Below are 21,601 nucleotides of genomic sequence, written 5' to 3' on the forward strand. Positions count from 1 at the left end.
ACTTTGCTTGGAGCGTCTGTTTGTTTTTGTTTTTGTTTTGTTTGAATAAAATGGATCATAGCATTCATTGTGTGGGAGAGAGACACGCTCCGTTGTTGCATATGGACAAATATGTCCTTAGGCTTTACTCATAGTATTCATGGCGAAAGTTTCTTCTTCGTTAAATTGTTATATGGTTGGAATTGGAAAATGATATATGTGGTAATTGGTATAATATCTTGAATAATGTTATACTTGGCAATTGTTGTGCTCATATTTAAGCTCTTGCATCATATACTTTGCACCTATTAATGAAGAAATACATAGAGCATGCTAAAATCTGATTTGCATGTTTGGTTTCTCTAAGGTCTAGATAATTTCTAGTATTGAGTTTGAACAACAAGGAAGATGGTATAGAGTCTTATAATGTTTACAATATGTCTTTTATGTGAGTTTTGCTGCACCGCTTCATCCTTGTGTTTGTTTCAAACAACCTTGCTAGCCTAAGCCTTGTATCGAGAGGGAATACTTCTCATGCATCCAAAATCCTTGAGCCAACCACTATGCCATTTGTGTCCACCATACGTACCTACTACATGGTATTTCTCCGCCATTCCAAAGTAAATTTCTTGAGTGCTACCTTTAAAATTTCCATTCTTTATCTTTGCAATATATATCTCATGGGACAAATAGCTTAAAAACTATCGTGGTATTGAATATGTACTTATGCACTTTATCTCTTATTAAGTTGCTTGTTGAGCGATAACCATGTTCCTGGGGACGCCATCAACTACTCTTTGTTGAATATCATGTGAGTTGCTATGCATGTCCGTCTTGTCTGAAGTAAGGGAGATTTACCACTCATTTAATGGTTAGAGCATGCATAATGTTAGAGAAGAACATTGGGTCGCTAACTAAAGCCATGAATCATGGTGGAAGTTTCAGTTTTGGACATATATCCTCAATCTCATATGAGAACATTAATTGTTGCTACATGCTTATGCATTAAAGAGGAGTCCATTATCTGTTGTCTATGTTGTCCCGGTATGGATGTCTAAGTTGAGAATAATCAAAAGCGAGAAATCCAATGCGAACTTTCTCCTTAGACCTTTGTACAGGCGGCATAGAGGTACCCCTTTGTGACACTTGGTTAAAACATGTGTATTGCGATGATAATCCCGGTAATCCAAGCTAATTAGGACAAGGTGCTGGCACTATTAGTATACTATGCATGAGGCTTGCAACTTGTAGGATATAATTTACATAACTCATATGCTTTATTACTACCGTTGACAAAATTGTTTCTTGTTTTCAAAACTAAAGCTCTAGCACAAATATAGCAATCGATGCTTTCCTCTTTGAAGGACCTTTCTTTTACTTTTATGTTGAGTCAGTTCACCTATCTCTCTCCACCTCAAGAAGCAAACACTTGTGTGAACTGTGCATTGATTCCTACATACTTGCATATTGCACTTGTTATATTACTTTACATTGACAATATCCATGAGATATACATGTTACAAGTTGAAAGCAACCGCTGAAACTTCATCTTCCTTTGTGTTGCTTCAATACCTTTACTTTGAATTATTGCTTTATGAGTTAACTCTTATGCAAGACTTATTGATGCTTGTCTTGAAGTACTATTCATGAAAAGTCTTTGCTTTATGATTCAATTGTTTACTCATGTCATTTACCATTGTTTCAAATCGCTGCATTCATTACATGTGCTTACAATAGTATTGATCAAGATTATGTTGGTAGCATTGTCACTAAGAAATTATCTTTGTTATCGTTTACCTACTCGGGACGAGTAGGAACTAAGCTTGGGGATGCTTGATACGTCTCAAACGTATCTATAATTTCTTATGTTCCATGCTACTTTTATGATGATACTCACATGTTTTATACACATTATATGTCATTATTATGCATTTTCTGGCACTAACCTATTAACGAGATGCCGAAGAGCCGCTTGTCTTTGTTTTCATTGTTTTTGGTTTCAGAAATCCTAGTAAGGAAATATTCTCGGAATTGGACGAAATCAACGCCCAGGGGCCTATTTTTCCACGAAGCTTCCAGAAGACCGAAGATGATACGAAGTGGGGCCACGAGGTGCCCAAACACTAGGGCGGCGCGGCCTGGCCCTTGGCCGCGCCGGCCTGTTGTGTGGGGCCCTCGTGTGGCCCCCTGACCTGCCCTTCCGCCTACTTAAAGCCTTCGTCGCGAAACCCCCAGTACCGAGAGCCACGATACGGAAAACCTTCCAGAGACGCCGCCGCCGCCAATCCCATCTCGGGGGATTCAGGAGATCGCCTCCGGCACCCTGCCGGAGAGGGGAATCATCTCCCGGAGGACTCTACACCGCCATGGTCGCCTCCGGAGTGATGAGTGAGTAGTTCACCCCTGGACTATGGGTCCATAGCAGTAGCTAGATGGTTGTCTTCTCCTCATTATGCTTCATTGTCGGGTCTTGTGAGCTGCCTAACATGATCAAGATCATCTATCTGTAATGCTATATGTTGTGTTTGTTGGGATCCGATGGATAGAGAATACTATGTTATGTTGATTATCAATCTATTACCTATGTGTTGTTTATGATCTTGCATGCTCTCCGTTATTAGTAGAGGCTCTGGCCAAGTTTTTACTCTTAACTCCAAGAGGGAGTATTTATGCTCGATAGTGGGTTCATGCCTCCATTAAATGCAGGACAATGTGATGAAAGTTCTAAGGTTGTGGATGTGCTGTTGCCACTAGGGATAAAACATTGATGCTATGTCCGAGGATGTAGTTATTGATTACATTACGCACCATACTTAATGCAATTGTCTGTTGTTTGCAACTTAATACTGGAAGGGGTTCGGATGATAACCTGAAAGTGGACTTTTTAGGCATAGATGCATGCTGGATAGCGGTCTATGTACTTTGTCGTAATGCCCAATTGAATCTCACAATACTCATCATATCATGTATGTGCATTGTCATGCCCTCTCTATTTGTCAATTGCCCAACTGTAATTTCTTCACCCAATATGCTATTTATCTTATGGGAGAGACACCTCTAGTGAACTGTGGACCCCGGTCCATTCTTTTACATCGAATACAATCTACTGCAATACTTGTTCTACTATTCTCTGCAAACAATCATCATCCACACTATACATCTAATCCTTTGTTACAGCAAGCCGGTGAGATTGACAACCTCACTGTTTCGTTGGGGCAAAATACTTTGGTTGTGTTGTGCAGGTTCCACGTTGGCGCCGGAATCCCTGGTGTTGCGCCGCACTACATCTCGCCGCCATCAACCTTCAACGTGCTTCTTGGCTCCTACTGGTTCGATAAACCTTGGTTTCTTACTGAGGGAAAACTTGCTGCTGTACGCATCACACCTTCCTCTTGGGGTTCCCAACGGACGTGTGTATACACGCTATCAACTGTTAAGGAAAGCTAGAGTTGTATTACGAAAGTAATACTTGTAATCTTGCGGGATGAGTGATACGTCTCAAACGTATCTATAATTTATTATGTTCCATGCTACTTTTATGATGATACTCACATGTTTTATACACATTATATGTCATTATTATGCATTTTCCGGCACTAACCTATTAACGAGATGCCGAAGAGCCAGTTGCTGTTTTCTGCTGTTTTTGGTTTCAGAAATCCTAGTAAGGAAATATTCTCGGAATTCGACGAAATCAACGCCCAGGATCTTATTTTTCCACGAAACTTCCAGAACACCGAAAGGGAAACGAAGTGGGGCGACGAGGCGGCGACACGCCAGGGCGGCGCGGCCCACCTCCTGGCCGCGCGGCCCTGTTGTGTGGGCCCCTCGTGGCACCCCCTGACCTACCCTTCCGCCTACTTAAGCCTTCGTCGATAATAGTTCCAGTACCGAGAGCCACGATACGGAAAACCTTCCAGAGCCGCCGCCGCCGCCAATCCCATCTCGGGGGATTCAGGAGATCGCCTCCGGCACCCTACCAGAGAGGGGAATCATCTCCCGGAGGACTCTTCACCGCCATGGTCGCCTCCGGATTGATGTGTGAGTAGTTCACCCCTGGACTATGGGTCCATAGCAGTAGCTAGATGGTCGTCTTCTCCTCATTGTGCTATCATTGTTGGATCTTGTGAGCTGCCTAACATGATCAAGATCATCTATCTGTAATGCTACATGTTGCGTTTGTTGGGATCCGATGAATATGGAATACTATGCTATGTTGATTATCAATCTATCTATGTGTTGTTTATGATCTTGCATGCTCTCCGTTGCTAGTAGAGGCTCTGGCCAAGTCATTACTTGTAACTCCAAGAGGGAGTAATTATGCTCGATAGTGGGTTCATGCCTCCATTAAATCTGGGACAGTGACAGAAAGTTCTAAGGTTGTGGATGTGATGTTGCCACTAGGGATAAAACATCAATACTATGTCTAAGGATGTATTTGTTGATTACATTACGCACCATACTTAATGCAATTGTCTGTTGTTTGCAACTTAATACTGGAAGGGGTTCGGATGATAACCTGAAGGTGGACTTTTTAGGCATAGATGCATGCTGGATAGCGGTCTATGTACTTTGTCGTAATGCCCAATTGAATCTCACATTACTCATCATAACATGTATGTGCATTGTCATGCCCTCTTTATTTGTCAATTGCCCAACTGTAATTTGTTCACCCAACATGCTATTTATCTTATGGGAGAGACACCACTAGTGAACTGTGGACCCCGGTCCATTCTTTTACATCGAATACAATCTACTGCAATACTTGTTCTACTGTTCTCTGCAAACAATCATCATCCACACTATACATCTAATCCTTTGTTACAGCAAGCCGGTGATATTGACAACCTCACTATCACGTTGGGGCAAAGTAATTTGGTTGTGTTGTGCAGGTTCCACGTTGGCGCTGAAATCCCTGGTGTTGCGCCGCACTACACTCCGTCACCAACAACCTTCAACGTGCTTCTTGGCTCCTACTGGTTCGATAAACCTTGGTTTCTTACTGAGGGAAACTTACTGCTATATGTATCACACCTTCCTCTTGGGGTTCCCAACGGACGCGTGTTGAACGGAAAGACATACGTCAACTACGCGCAGCAAGTAAATTTCTGGCGCCGTTGCCGGGGAGATCAAGACACGCTGCAAGGGGAGTCTCCACCTCCAATCTCTTTACTTTGTTTTTGTCTTGCTTTATTTTATTTACTACTTTGTTTGCTGCACTAAAACAAAACACACAAAAATTAGTTGCTAGTTTTACTTTATTTACTATCTTGTTTGCCATATTAAAAACACAAAAAAATTAGTTACTTGCATTTACTTTATCTAGTTTACTTTGTTTACTATTGCTAAAATGAATACTCCTGAAAATACTAAGTTGTGTGACTTCACAAACACAAATAATAATGATTTCTTATGCACACCTATTGCTCCACCTGCTACTACAGCAGAATTTTTTGAAATTAAACCTGCTTTACTAAATCTTGTTACGAGAGAGCAATTTTCTGGTGTTAGTTCTGATGATGCTGCTGCCCATCTTAATAATTTTGTTGAACTATGTGAAATGCAAAAGTATAAGGATGTAGATGGTGACATTATAAAGTTAAAATTGTTTCCTTTCTCATTAAGAGGAAGAGCTAAAGATTGGTTGCTATCTCTGCCTAAGAATATTATTGATTCATGGACTAAATGTAAGGATGCTTTCATTGGTAGATATTATCCTCATGCTAAAATTATATCTTTGAGAAGTAGCATAATGAATTTTAAGCAATTAGATACTGAGCATGTTGCACAAGCATGGGAAAGAATGAAATCTTTGGTTAAAAATTGCCCAACCCATTGGACTGACTACTTGGATGATCATCCAAACCTTTTATGCAGGACTGAATTTTTCTTCACGGAACCTATTGGATTCAGCTGCTGGAGGTACCTTTATGTCCATCACTCTAGGCGCCGCAACAAACCTTCTTGATAATATGATGATTAATTACTCTGAATGGCACACGGAAAGAGCTCCACAAGGTAAGAAGGTAAATTCTGTTGAAGAAACATCCTCCTTGAGTGATAAGATTGATGCTATAATGTCTATGCTTGTGAATGGTAGATCTAATGTTGATCCCAATAATGTTCCGTTAGCTTCATTGGTTGCTCAAGAAGAACATGTTGATGTGAACTTCATTAAAAATAATAATTTCAACAACCATGCTTATCGGAATAATTCTAGTAACAACTATAGGCCATATCCTTCTCATAATAGTAATGGTTATGGTAATTCTTATGGGAATTCTTACAATAATAATAGGAATACACCCCCTGGACTTGAAGCCATGCTTAAAGAATTTATTAGTACACAAACTGCTTTTAACAAATCTGTTGAAGAAAAGCTTGGGAAAATTGATATACTTGCTTCTAAAGTTGATAGTCTTGCTGCTGATGTTGATCTTTTGAAATTGAAAGTTATGCCTAATAAGGATAATGAAAATAAAATTGTTACTACAGCAAATGCCATCCAAGTTAGAATTAATGAGAATATAAGATTAATGGCTGAATTGCATGCTAGGTGGGAAAGAGAAGAAAATGAAAAACTAGCTAAAGAGAATAATGTAGCTAAAATTTGGACTATTACCACTACTAGTAATGCTAATGCTCCACATGTTGCTGCACCTCCCACTGTCAATGGTAAAATAATTGGTGTTGGCAATGTTTCTACTTCTAATGCAAAGCCTGCAAAACTGCCGGAAACTGCTAAAACTGCTGAAACTGCTGAAATTTTTTCCAACATTGGGGACAATGATCCCATTGCTTTAGATTATAATGGTTTAGATTTTGATGATTGCCACATCTCTGAAGTTATAAAGTTCTTACAAAAACTTGCTAAGAGTCCTAATGCTAGTGCTATAAATTTGGCCTTTACAAAACATATTACAAATGCTCTCATAAAAGCTAGAGAAGAGAAACTAGAACGCGAAACTTCTATTCCTAGGAAGTTAGAGGATGGTTGGGAGCCCATCATTAAGATGAGGGTCAATGATTTTAATTGTAATGCTTTATGTGATCTTGGTGCAAGTATTTCTGTTATGCCTAAGAAAATTTATGATATGCTTGACTTGCCACCATTGAAAAATTGTTATTTGGATGTTAATCTTGCTGATAATGCTATAAAGAAACCTTTGGGGAGGATTGATAATGTTCTTATTATGGTTAACGTCCCCGTTGATTTTGTTGTCTTGGATATTGAATGCAATGCATCTTGTCCCATCATATTGGGAAGACCTTTTCTTCAAACTGTTGGTGCTACCATTGATATGAAGGAAGGTAATATTAAATATCAATTTCCTCTCAAGAAAGGTATGGAACACTTCCCTAGAAAGAGAATGAAGTTACCTTTTGATTCTATCATTAGAACAAATTATGATGTTGATGCTTCATCTCTTGATAATACTTGATACACACTTTCTGCGCCTAGCTGAAAGGCGTTAAAGAAAAGCGCTTATGGGAGACAACCCATGATTTTACTACAGTACTTTTGTTTTATATTTGAGTCTTGGAAGTTGTTACTACTGTAGCAACCTCTCCTTATCTTAATTTTATTGCATTGTTGTGCCAAGTAAAGTCTTTGATAGTAGAGTTGATACTAGATTTGGATTGCTGCGTAGTAACAGATTTCTTACTGTCACTAATTTGAGTCGCCCCGTCTGTAGGTAACTCAGAAAATTATGCAAATTTACGTGCGTGATCCTCAGATATGTACTCAACTTTCATTCAATTTGAGCAATTTCATATGAGCAAGTTTAGTGCCCCAGAAAAATACGTCTTTACGGACTGTTCTGTTTTGACAGATTCTGCCTTTTATTTCGCATTGCCTGTTTTGCTATGTTTAATGGATTTCTTTGTTCCATTAACTTTCAGTAGCTTTGTGCAATGTCCAGAAGTGTTAAGAATGATTATGTCACCTCTGAACATGTGAATATTTGATTATGCACTAACCCTCTAATGAGTTGTTTTGAGTTTGGTGTGGAGGAAGTTTTGAAGGATCAAGAGAGGAGGATGATACAATATGATCAAGGAGAGTGAAAGCTCTAAGCTTGGGGATGCCCCGGTGGTTCATCCCTGCATATTTCAAGAAGACTCAAGCGTCTAAGCTTGGGGATGCCCAAGGCATCCCCTTCTTCATCAACAACATTATCAGGTTCCTCTAGTGAAACTATATTTTTATTCCATCACATCTTATGTGCTTTACTTGGACGTTTGTATGTTTTTGTTTTTGTTTTGTTTGAATAAAATTGGATCCTAGCATTCATTGTGTGGTAGAGAGACACGCTCCGCTGTTGCATATGGACAAATATGTCCTTAGGCTTTACTCATAATATTCATGGCGAAGGTTGAACTGCTTCGTTAATTTTTTATATGGTTGGAAACGGGAAATGCTACATGTGGTAATTGGTATAATATCTTGAATAATGTGATACTTGGCAATTGTTGTGCTCATGTTTAAGCTCTTGCATCATATATCTTGCACCTATTAATGAAGAAATACATAGAGCTTGCTAAAATTTGCTTTGCATGATTGGTCTCTCTAAGGTCTAGATATTTTCTAGTAAGGGTCGAACAGCAAGGAAGACGGTATAGAGTCTTATAATGCTTACAATATGTCTTCTATGTGAGTTTTGCTGTACCAGTTCATACTTGTGTTTGTTTCAAATAACCTTGCTAGCCTAAACCTTGTATTGAGAGGGAATACTTCTCATGCATCCAAAATCCTTGAGCCAAACACTATGCCACTTGTGTCCACCATACCTACCTACTACATGGTATTTCTCCGCCATTCCAAAGTAAATTGCTTGAGTGCTACCTATAAAATTTCCATTCTTTATCTTTGCAATATATAGCTCATGGGACAAATAGCCTAAAAACTATTGTGGTATTGAATATGTACTTATGCATCTTATCTCTTATAAGTTGCTTGTTGAGCGATAACCATGTTCTTGGGGACGCCATCAACTATTTCTTTGTTGAATATCATGTGAGTTGCTACGCATGTTCGTCTTGTCTAAAGTAAGGGTGATTTATCATGATCAAATGGTTTGAGTATGCATATTGTTAGAGAAGAACATTGGGCCGCTAACTAAAGCCATGATCCATGGTGGAAGTTTCAGTTTGGACAACAAACCTCAATCTCTTATGAGAATATTATCTGTTGTTGAATGATTATGCATTAAAGAGGAGTCCACTATCTGTTGTCTATGTTGTCCCGGTATGGATGTCTAAGTTGAGAATAATCAAAAGCGAGAAATCCAATGCGAGCTTTCTCCTTAGACCTTTGTACAGGCGGCACAGAGGTACCCCTTTGTGACACTTGGTTGAAACATATGCTATGCTATGATAATCCATGTAAATCCAAGCTAATTAGGACGAGGTGCGGGCACTATTGGTATACTATGCATGAGGCTTGCAACTTGTAGGATATAATTTACATGATACATATGCTTTATTACTACCGTTGACAAAATTGTTTCTTGTTTTCAAAATAAAAGCTCTAGAACAAACATAGTAATCAATGCTTCCCTCTGCGAAGGGCCTTTCTTCTACTTTTATGTTGAGTCAGTTCACCCATTTCCTTCTATCTCAAGAAGCAAACACTTGTGTTAACTGTGCATTGATTCCTACATACTTGCATATTGCACTTGTTATATTACTTTATGCTGACAATATCCATGAGATATACATGTTATAAGTTGAAAGCAACCGCTGAAACTTAATCTTCCTTTGTGTTGCTTCAATGCCTTTACTTTGAATTTATTGCTTTATGAGTTAACTCTTATGCAAGACTTATTGATGCTTGTCTTGAAAGTACTATTCATGAAAAGTCTTTGCTATATGATTCAATTGTTTACTCATTGTATTTACAATTGCTTCGAATCGCTGCATTCATTACATGTGCTTACAATAGTATTGATCAAGATTATGATAGCATGTCACCTAAGAAATTATCTTTGTTATCGTTTACCTACTCGGGACGAGTAGGAACTAAGCTTGGGGATGCTTGATACGTCTCAAACGTATCTATAATTTCTTATGTTCCATGCTACTTTTATGATGATACTCACATGTTTTATACACATTATATGTCATTATTATGCATTTTCCGGCACTAACCTATTAACGAGATGCCGAAGAGCCAGTTGCTATTTTCTGCTGTTTTTGGTTTCAGAAATCGTAGTAAGGAAATATTGTCGGAATTGGACGAAATCAACGCCCAGGATCTTATTTCTCCACGAAGCTTCCAGAACACCGAAAGGGAAACGAAGTGGGGCGACGAGGCAGCGACACGCCAGGGCGGCGCGGCCCACCTCCTGGCCGCGCGGCCCTGTTGTGTGGGCCCCTCGTGGCGCCCCCTGACCTACCCTTCCGCCTACTTAAGCCTTCGTCGATAATAGTTCCAGTACCGAGAGCCACGATACGGAAAACCTTCCAGAGACGCCGCCGCCGCCAATCCCATCTCGGGGGATTCAGGAGATCGCCTCCGGCACCCTGCCGGAGAGGGGAATCATCTCCCGGAGGACTCTTCACCGCCATGGTCGCCTCCGGATTGATGTGTGAGTAGTTCACCCCTGGACTATGGGTCCATAGCAGTAGCTAGATGGTCGTCTTCTCCTCATTGTGCTATCATTGTTGGATCTTGTGAGCTGCCTAACATGATCAAGATCATCTATCTGTAATACTACATGTTGCGTTTGTTGGGATCCGATGAATATGGAATACTATGCTATGTTGATTATCAATCTATCTATGTGTTGTTTATGATCTTGCATGCTCTCCGTTGCTAGTAGAGGCTCTGGCCAAGTCATTACTTGTAACTCCAAGAGGGAGTAATTATGCTCGATAGTGCGTTCATGCCTCCATTAAATCTGGGACAGTGACAGAAAGTTCTAAGGTTGTGGATGTGCTGTTGCCACTAGGGATAAAACATCAATACTATGTCTAAGGATGTATTTGTTGATTACATTACGCACCATACTTAATGCAATTGTCTGTTGTTTGCAACTTAATACTGGAAGGGGTTCGGATGATAACCTGAAGGTGGACTTTTTAGGCATAGATGCATGCTGGATAGCGGTCTATGTACTTTGTCGTAATGCCCAATTGAATCTCACACTACTCATCATAACATGTATGTGCATTGTCATGCCCTCTTTATTTGTCAATTGCCCAACTGTAATTTGTTCACCCAACATGCTATTTATCTTATGGGAGAGACACCACTAGTGAACTGTGGACCCCGGTCCATTCTTTTACATCGAATACAATCTACTGCAATACTTGTTCTACTGTTCTCTGCAAACAATCATCATCCACACTATACATCTAATCCTTTGTTACAGCAAGCCGGTGAGATTGACAACCTCACTATCACGTTGGGGCAAAGTAATTTGGTTGTGTTGTGCAGGTTCCACGTTGGCGCCGGAATCCCTAGTGTTGCGCCGCACTACACTCCGTCACCAGCAACCTTCAACGTGCTACTTGGCTCCTACTGGTTCGATAAACCTTGGTTTCTTACTGAGGTCAACTTACTGCTGTACGCATCACACCTTCCTCTTGGGGTTCCCAACGGACGCGTGTTGAACGGAAAGACATACGTCAACTACGCGCAGCAATGAGTTGGAAACCCTCCCGGACTCTGTAACTTGTGTATTACGAATCCCTCGGCTCCGCCTCCTATATAAGGGGGAGTCGAGGGACAAAGATAGCAATCGATTCATTGTTTACGCGACCCTAGTTTTCATAATCGTCGAGTACTTTTCGGCTGAAACCTTCGAGATCTACTTGCCCTCTACTTCCAACTAAACCCTAGTCTACAATACGTAGGCATTGATAAGTTAATCCCTTGTCACTCATCTTCTTGATCAGTCCTTGGGGCACATGGTATTTGCTAAACTTGAGCTTGAAGTCCTCCCAGGTCATCATCTGTCCCGCATTCATTGCGCGGGCGCTGGTCCACCAGGCTCTTGCAGGTCCTGACAGGTAGTGGGTGGCGAACAGTACTTTCTCTGCGGCTTCTACTCCCGCAACTTCTAGGTTGTTCTCCATTGTCTGGAGCCAGTCATCTGCGTCAAGTGGCTCTTCGGTCTTGCTGAAAATGGGTGGGTTGGTATTCTGAAAGTTCTTCAGCTTTGACCCTAAATGGTCGTGGTTTCCATGGCCGTGATTGTTGTTAGCGATCTGTTGCAGTGCAGCTATGTTGGCTTGGCGTTCAGCTCTCTCGGCTTCTCGGTCTGCCATCATCATCTCCAGCATCTACATCATGGCGTCTTGGTTGGTGCTGCGGGTTGGTGGGGCCATCTGAACATTGAGGTAGATGATAAGATAAGAGGGAAATTTCTATGGTTTGTTTGGTTTAAAGTTCAAGAAGTTCAAAAGTTCAAAACTTGAAAACTTGAGTAGTGTTGAGGGGGTAAAAACCAACAACACTTTTTCATTTATACCAAACATCACACATTACAAAGCTAACACATCGTTGGTTTGAAGAACCATTCATTCGTTCTACGATACAAGGGGGTCCTGATACAAACTCACACCTACTCAAGTGCTTTAGTGATACTACTCTTCAGGGTGGATTCTTCATCTTCACGGGTAATATGCTTGGCGAAAGGTGAGAGTGTTGCCCAACTCCTTGCGGGTCTTGTACATCATGAAATCCAGATGTGTCACATAGTGGTTCATCTCCGGGTGCGGTGGCATGGTTATTGGTCTTCCCATGGGGTCATGTCTTGGGTAGTAGGTGAAGCGAGTGTTTTTGATCTTGTTCTCATTCTGCCCACACAGACGGGTAATTGCTTCTTGTATAGCTCTGACTATTCCTTCCTTCCAAGTGTTTCCCGTTACAGAAAACCAGATGGTTTCCCGAATTGGGGCTCCAAGCTTTCCTCTCAGATCTGCAGTAACTTCCCACCGAGGTTGTCTTCCCGATGAATTGTTGAGGGGCACTCTGAAGAACTCGGGATACGGGCGTCCTAGATATTCAACTAGTTGCTTCAAATCCTTCTCGAACATTAGGTTTCCTCCGTGACCAAGCTGATAGGACTCATATTTGTACTCCATCTGTGAAGAAATTGGATGAGTAGTTTAGACAGGTGAGCAAGTGTGTCCAAAATTTTAGGTGGTAGTACAAAGAAAAGTAGATCATGGGTTTCTCCTTTTTAAAAGATCTCAAGGGTAAGAGTAAGAATAAGTTTTCATAAATATTCACTTCATTTGTTTTGAAACTAAGTTTTTCAGACGTCCATTCTAACTAGGGTCTCCTAAAGTCAAACAATGGATCAGATACCAACTTGTCAACACCCGGATTTTTAAGTCCAGATGCCTGTTATGCCATACATCGCAATCCCAGGAATATTGTTGTTGCAAGACATAACAGTTGATATCATAAGTCATCGTTCATTACATACCATAGTCGTCTTACAAATAAAAATCACATGATCCAATATTACACAAATAGTTGATCTAATGATCAACGAACATATTACATAGCGGAAGCGTAATGAAAGTGGACTATCAAATCCACAGGCCAACGTCTGATGTCAAAAGATTCCCTAGTTGTCATAGACGTCTTGTTGTCCATCCTCCTGGTACTGCTGCTCTCGTCTTCATAGTCTGGCCATTTGAATAGCCAGGGACACAGCCGTGAGTACTTTAAAGTACTCGCAAACTAATACTAGGGTAAGTACTACTAAGTTGAGTAAAGGGGTACTAAGCTCTAGGTTTATTTGCATAAAGCCAATTTTAGTTCACAAGCATTTCATAAAAGACTCTTCATTTGCTAACTAACTCAAGTGGGAACACTAGTGTCATTCCCACAACTCTGTTGTGATTCAAAGTCAAAATCACCTTTCAAACTCAAGTCACAAGTCACCATTCTTATTCATCAACCCTTTTCAAGAAAACAACTGACAACTGGTACAGTATGGCCTTTCCAGCCGTCCGTAACCGTGGACACGGCTATTCGAATAGTTTACACTCTGCAGAGGTTGCACACTTGTGCCACAACATTTGATTACATCCGTCAGGGATGACCCTGAATCATCGTAACTCAGTACGCGGATCATCAACCATAACCTTTCACTTACATACCATAGTATAGGTACCTCTCCCCATGAGCTTGGCCTCCCAGTGAAGACCAACTGTCAACCTGGGAACTGCACAGGGCTTGGGCCGTACATTCACCTCATTTCACATCATTTTACTTGCAACGGAGGCAGCCTCGGCATAACCCCTATGATGCTTGTTCAGAGGGAACCCATACTAAGATGTATAAACTTCCAGTTAAGCCCTACCCATAATCAGGTATTGTGGGGGTACTCAAAAATTGGAAAGGTATCGCATCCAAACCCGACTATCAGTTTTTGGTAAATTTCACCAAGTCATTCACAAGTCATATTCACCTTCAAAAGTCTTTCAATAGAAAGACTCATCTTTCCAAGGTTTTCAAAGTCATTTCATTTCACTTCACAAGTTCCCATCTAGAGTAGTCAAATTTTATTGGTTAGCACTAGCCACTAGTCATAAGGGTGCTATCTAGCTTCACAAGCTTCTTAGGCTAAGGGTGATACTCTTGACTACTTTGCTAACTAGACCAAGTGAATCATGAATCAAAAAGTAAACCTTGAATAAACAAAACTTGTAAGGTAAAAACTGGGGATAGGATCCTTGAGCATAAAGTAAAAGTATTGGTGCCTTGCTCCAATAGAGCTTTGCACTTGCAAGAATATTAGCTTGCCTTGGTTGGTGTACTGATCAAAGTGGTCTTCCTCTTCTTGGTGGTAGACCTCCTCCTCCTGGTACTCCTCTGTGCTAGCGTCTAAAAACGGATACGAGGTAACAATCACCACACAAGCTTAAAGGGCTAGACTAAGCACACACAAGGTTCACACAAACTAATCTATCATCACCACATTACTAGCATGTTGGTTGACTTTGTTTTCTTCTTAAGGAAAAATAATTTCCTCTCATTACAATTTTGATTAGGTTTTCTCTTTCAGTCTTTGAGGAAATCATTTCCTCTCATGGAATCTTGTTAAGATTTAATATCCTCAAATGAATAATATATGAACCAATGTTGACCAAGGTCAACCATCCATAATCATCATTTGGGAAAATGATTTAGATGAGGTAGAGTACCTCATGCAATTTAAGCAACTATTTGATTTAAGATCCTCAAGTAAGCAAAGATTATACCATGCAACAAGGGTCATCATATTACTTCACAACACTTGGGAAGATGATTTAAATGAGGTGCTACCCTCATAGATGGCAAATTCTAAATTTTGAGAAAGATTTAAATGGGCTAGTATTGACTACCTAGCCAATTTTTGATTCTAGCCCATGATCATACAAAGTAACCATGTGATATTTTTTCATAAACAATTAGAGTTTTTGAAATGTGATTTATGAGAATTTGAATCACCTCCAAATTCATCATGGTTGATTTTCTAAAATTTAGTTGAAATCTAAAAACTCTCTGACTTGTTATTTTTGTCACATTAATTCTACCTAAGATTTTGGTTTGAAATCAGTGTGGTTGGATAGAGCTTTTCATAAGCTTTCCAACAATACCAAATTCATTAAATTTGGCCAAGTAGATTTGGAGATATTAAATATTTAGCAAAGCATCTGAGAGCAATTTAGCAGAAATAAATTAAAACTAAATTCAAATTTGAAACGGGCGCGGGAAGGAAATGGGCCGGCCCAGCTTCGCGCTGATGCTCAGCGGGCCGTCTGACGGGTGGATCCCACGCGTCTGTGCTTTTAAAACGCCGAAGCGGTATGGGGGAAGGAGGGGCGTTGGATTAGAAGGGAGAAAGACGGACGAGGTTCGTCGTCGTCTCCGACGAGAGGGGACTCACTGGCAGCGAGGGTTTGATGCGGGCGAGCTCGCCGGAGGTCGGCGAGGCAGGGTGTCGACGGTGCTGGAGGTTGTCGACGACGGCGAGTCGAGCGGTGGTCGCAATCGACGGCGGCTTGCAGGTGTTCTCGTGGGGCTCCGGCAACGAATTGAGCAGCTCCGGTGGCTAATGTGGAGCGGCGAGTGGACGAGGAGGCTGAGAAGAGAGAGGGGAGCAAGGGAGTGTGAAGAATTCGTCCAGGGGTGTGCTCTATTTATAGAGGCGAGGAGGTCTGCGGGGGTGCGGCGAAGTCGACCATGGCGCGAGCTTTACGGTGAGCCAGAGGGGTAGGCGAGGGCAGGGTTGCGTAGGCGACGTCCAGGCGACGCTAGGGAGCATGTTGGCTAGGATGGGGACGGTCGGGTTAGCGCTGGCGAGTGCGATGCCGTGCGGCACGGTGGCGGAGAAACGGCGACGATGTCGATGGCGACAGCGTGCGCGCGGGCAATGGAGCGTGTCTGGCGGGCTCCTGGTGTGGTGAAGAAGCTCCAGGCAGAGGAGGGGGTCCGGGGGTGGCCTGTGTCGCCGAGGCGACGCGTGCACTGCGCGCGTCCGTGGGCGCGTCCATGCCATCGTCGGCATGGACCTGGGCGTCGTGGGCGCGCGCGTGTCTGGTGCTTGGGGGGCATTTCTTCGACCAGGGCTATCTCAGGTGGGTGTAGTAGGGTGAGGTGGAGTAGTTTGGCATGGTGGCCAGGGCTAGAGGGTGAAGGAGAGAGGGGGAGCATGCCATGGGGAACATGGCCGGCATGGCCATGTCTATGCCATGTTTGGCCCTCTTCTAGGGTTTTAATGGCAGGGGTTGTGGTGAGAGGGGACCAGGGGACAGGCTTGGTGCAAGTGGAGACAAGGATTAGGCCAAACACTATTTAGAATAGTGATAAAGGATTTGGTTTGATTTGGTTTTCCAACAATTTGCCAAAATGGCCTCATGAAACAATTTTTGAAATTTTTGAATGGGATTGGGTGGACTTGCTTCAAATGACCAGAGACACACATTGGTGGTGGTGGTTTTCAAAGTTTCAAAGAATTGCAAAATTTCACATAGGGGAGAAACTAGAATCTGATTTAAAGTCCCAACTTTGCTTGATCCTTGATTGAATTTGGAAAGGAATTTGCAGGGGAGGTTTTGAGAAAAGTTGTTCACCTTGATGTGGTCTTGGATGAGGTGCAAAGGGTTGGCAAAGTTTGTTTTAGAAAACTCTTAATAAAGAGGCTCAAAGTGGGTAAGATATTAAAAGTTGCACATATGACCATTATCATATGGGACTTGGTTTTTGATTTTCTCTTGATTTGACTTGGGTTTCTTTGGTTCAAAAAGTGTTATTAAGTGTTTAGTAACATTCTACAAACAATGGCTCAAGCCAAATTGGCCTAGATCAAAGTTTTCCAAAATGGCCCTAAACACATGTGTGTGTTCGATTGGATTTTTCTTAATATTCTAATTTGGTTCACTTGACCCAAGTGGGCATGTGTTAGGGTCTAATTAGAGTTAGATTGAGATTGCTAAAGATTTCAAACCATTTGGGTAGGGTATGAGGGCATAGGGCAAGATTGGCCATTTTGGCTAAGTGTCACATATGCCTCCATGTACCTTTTTATTTTCTTTTTTGTTTCACAAAGGAAAATGGTGAGTAAGCACTAGGTTGGTTTTGTTGAGGTACTTCAACTCATCCAACAAGGTAGCACATGGCCTAACTCATCATTTGCAAAAATATCCATAGGCTCACATAGGCCTTTTTTTTAAAAAATAAAACCTTTTTATTTTGTTTTCTTTTGGAGGATGAAAAAGAAGGGTGAGGTTTAGGGTTTAAGAACATTTAAAAAGTAGCTCACATAAGAAATTTTAGCAAGAACACCAATATCAAGCAAGAGCACTAGGTATAGCACCTTATTCAATAAAAGTTTTTGTTGGTTCTCATTTTTGGAAAAAGGAAAATTCAGTTTCTCTTTGTTTTAAAATTTGGGATGTTACATGGTGGTCCTGTAGTGATCGGACCAGAAGTCGACGTTCTGCGACGTTGGTAGTTCCGTCAAAGTCTGCACCCCCCTTCAACGCGAGAATTTTCTGCCTCTGGATTCAAGAACACGTCTGCAAGGATGAGTTACGTCAACAAAATATAGTACAAAAATATTCCGGGGCTCTGTGTCACTTACATGATAAGTCATCCCTCGCCCTTGAGACCATATCAAGCAGATGCATTTCTCGTTCGGCAAGTCGTGTCAATTCCCTTAATGCATCTTGGAGTTTCTTATGATTGTCGACAACATGCTTCGACTTTCGTAGAGCAGCCAGAAGTTGTTTCTTCAAAGATGACAACTCGTTTGAAGCTCTTCGACGCGCAGACTTTGTTCATCCAAAAAAGGAATCTTGTGCCTCGGGTACTGGATCAGTGACCCCAAAATCAAGACACACTTTTGGCGCTACCGAGGGATTGCACAAGCCAAGGTCGATAGACGAAGTAAAGGGATCAACATAAAAACTCCGAAAAGAATTGGGAAGGAAGCCAATCAACTGGAATACTCATTCAAGGCAACGATATCTATACCTATACCTAATAATAAAGGGAGAAGCGTTTCCTTGGTTTGGTCCGTTCTATTTCCGTCGTCCGTCGTCGTCCGTCGTTTGTCAGGCTGCCGTTCGTTTGAATCGATGCGTTCATATTGGTAACGGAGCGACAACAAAGGAAAGGAGTGTCCAAGGTATGCACGACTCCTCCCCCGGTTGTTTTTCTTCGTCCGTGGTTTGTCGCACGAGAGCGTCATCCATCGTCCGTGGTTTGTCGCACCAGAGCGTTTTTGGTATCGTACGATTACCTACCATGTGAGTCCCGGTCTTATTCTTACCCATCTGATTTTGGACTCCTGGCCTTCCTTGGAAAAGAATCCAGATGGTGAACATATGGTTCGCAAACCCTCATATATACAGACGCTCGATCAGGTATCTGAACAAATCAATCGAATTTTGTGGGAGCTTATTCATCGAGGATCTGACCGAGATAAAGTTCATGCCGGCGTACTGCTAATCAACCTGATCTGGCCCAATTTCCAACATCGTGATTAACTCCGTCTTCTCCTTCGTTGGAGGTACTCTACTGCTCGCCAGCGGCCACCGTTTTGCCGACCGGGTGCAGTGTACATTGCTATGGAACTATTGAACAGCGCCACCACAAGGCGGTCATCGCCATCCCACACCATCGTCTGCCGAGATGGTCGCTGCCGCCAACAACATCAATCACAGGGAACTATCGGTACACGTCCGCAACAAATCAAGGCTGAACCTGCCTACTCGGTTGCAATCAACATCTTAATGGATTACGTGATGGAGCAGGGGTGTGACGGAGCAGCTCGCAAAGGTCGCACGCGTAAGTGGCCGTCGGGCCAAGGCGAAACAACATGCGTACTAGGACACCGGCGGGGCACGCGCTGGCCAAGGTCGAGGTGCTGCTCTCCGTGCAGCTTTCTAGCTGATGGATGGAGTCGGTAAACCTAGCGCGGGCCGACTAAGACTTTCTCGCAGGCGGGTGCAGATAGCAGCACGGCGGCATGGCTGGCTAAGGAATACCGGTAGCATGGATGGCTGTCCGGCGTCAGGTTTCTGGCAAGGCAACCCAGCAACGCGTCGAAGCACAAGGAGGTGGCGGGGCGGGACGGGACGGGAAACCGCAGAGTCCGGCCAGCTGCCTATGTACGAGGATGCAACAACACATAGAGGAGCACAACTGCTGCTGCTACCTACGCGTTCCGATGCCCCTGCCCACAATCCGTTTGCGAGACGAGCTCCTAGGCAGGGGAACTGCCCACAACACCGCCCCCGGAATCCTCAAGGCCCTGCCCTCCCTGTTCCTTCCATGCATTGTTGGCAGGGCTTGTGGCCAGGATGACCGCCAGTGGTGCCGGGCGACGGGGATGGATGTGGCCGTCGCCTCCCAAAAGTATGTGGTCGTTGCAATGGCCATCAGGAACTAACTGCATTTGAACCTCATCGGCGGCAACATCGGTGATCATCGCAATGGGCACTAAGAACTACCTGCGTCTGAATCTCACCGGCACAGACCTCCCCTTGCACTCGGCGGCGTGAAATCTACGGCAGTGCTGCCCTGAACTGCAGGCTATTTTCAACTGCAATCCTCATCTTCTGAACGGCCACGTCCGAACTGTTCATCATTCCACGCCAGAAACAGCCGAGGGCTACTTTCCTCTTTTCGGAGCTTGCAAGCTAGCATCATGGATCGATCGATTCAATTGTCTTCAGTTGGCCCAGACCGAGAAATAGTACCGGCGAAAATTTGCATCAATTACATCCCTTCAGTGGTTCAGGGCGAGAGGTAGCAAATGGGATAGAAATTGCATATTTTAACTGGTTATCTGCTTGAAGGGATTTGTAAAAACCAACAAGCTCAGCTTAACACGGATCTGGGCATGAGTTTTAACAACCTCGTATAGAAACAGTGGTCTCTAAAAAATCACCGTTCTTCATTTGTACCTTTTTCGGTGTGATCGTATCCTCATAGCAGATAAACTTCTTTTGATGGGCTGGGACAATGACTGTTTTTGGGGAGTGGTGTTTTTTTTTTTTTTGAAACGAGGCAAAAGCTTTGCCTTTCATAGATATAGGAGAAAAGAGATGGCCCGTTTATGAGGAAAACTGGCCGAAAACCGTTACAACACAATACCACACGCCAGCCCCGAGGTTGCGCTCCACACGGGTCGACGACCAACCAGGTCGACACCACACCTCAACGCAACAGGCGGAGGCAAAAAGTCCGGAGCCACCGCTCCAACTACCACACCGACCCCGAGGCCGCGTCCCACCTGGCCGAAGACGAACCCGCCTCCACCGAACCGCCAAAACGCTCCACAAACCCCTCTGACCAGTGGACGTCCAAAGCGAGGCCCCAAGAGGCAAAGCGACACCAGAGCGCCGCCCTCGCCCGATCCCGAGAGGGATCTAGGGTTTCCCCCGGAGAGCCCGGGCGGAGATCAAGAGACACCCGCTTCGACAACGCCTTCAAGAAGGAAGCGGCGCCCACGGGCGTCACCGTCGTCGGTCCTGGCCGGCCGCCAAGACAAAGCTTTCGCCCAGCGAAGAGTCCCAAGAAACTCACGCCCGCCCAAAAGAGGACCGGCACAGACCACCACCTGCCTCCGCCGAAACGCGAACCCCGGAGCAACGCGCCTGTAGCCAACGAAGCATCGCCGAAGAACACCGTGGGCGCCGCCGGAACGCCACATAGAGGGGACGCCGACCAACACCAACACGGAGCCCGAAGACGAACGCCGAAGCCCGCAGACAAGAGCTCCCAGATCCGACCGCCACGCTGCCCACGCGGCCACCACACCGCCGAGAAAACCGAGGCCTTCGCCCCGTCGCGCCCCTCACCAAGCACCTCCTCCCAGGAACATGCCGCGCCCGCCCTGACCTCCACACGCCGGCGACGGCACTCCACCACCGCGCCGCACAGCTCCAACCACGCCACCAACGCAGACTTCTCGCAGCAACCTTGTGGCCAACCCGAAGCCGCCTCCGCGCAGCCCTCCCGGCCCAGGGCCCTTGCCGTGGCCGCCGCCGAGATGCCGTCCACCAAAACAACCACCACACGCCGGAGCGCAAACCGGCCAGGCCATTGCAGGGGCAGCGGATCCGGCCGCCGGCCGCCGAGCCGCCGGAAGCCCAGGCCGCGATG

This window comes from Lolium perenne, chromosome 7 (assembly GCF_019359855.2).
Source record: "Lolium perenne isolate Kyuss_39 chromosome 7, Kyuss_2.0, whole genome shotgun sequence".
Classification (NCBI taxonomy): domain Eukaryota; kingdom Viridiplantae; phylum Streptophyta; class Magnoliopsida; order Poales; family Poaceae; genus Lolium; species Lolium perenne.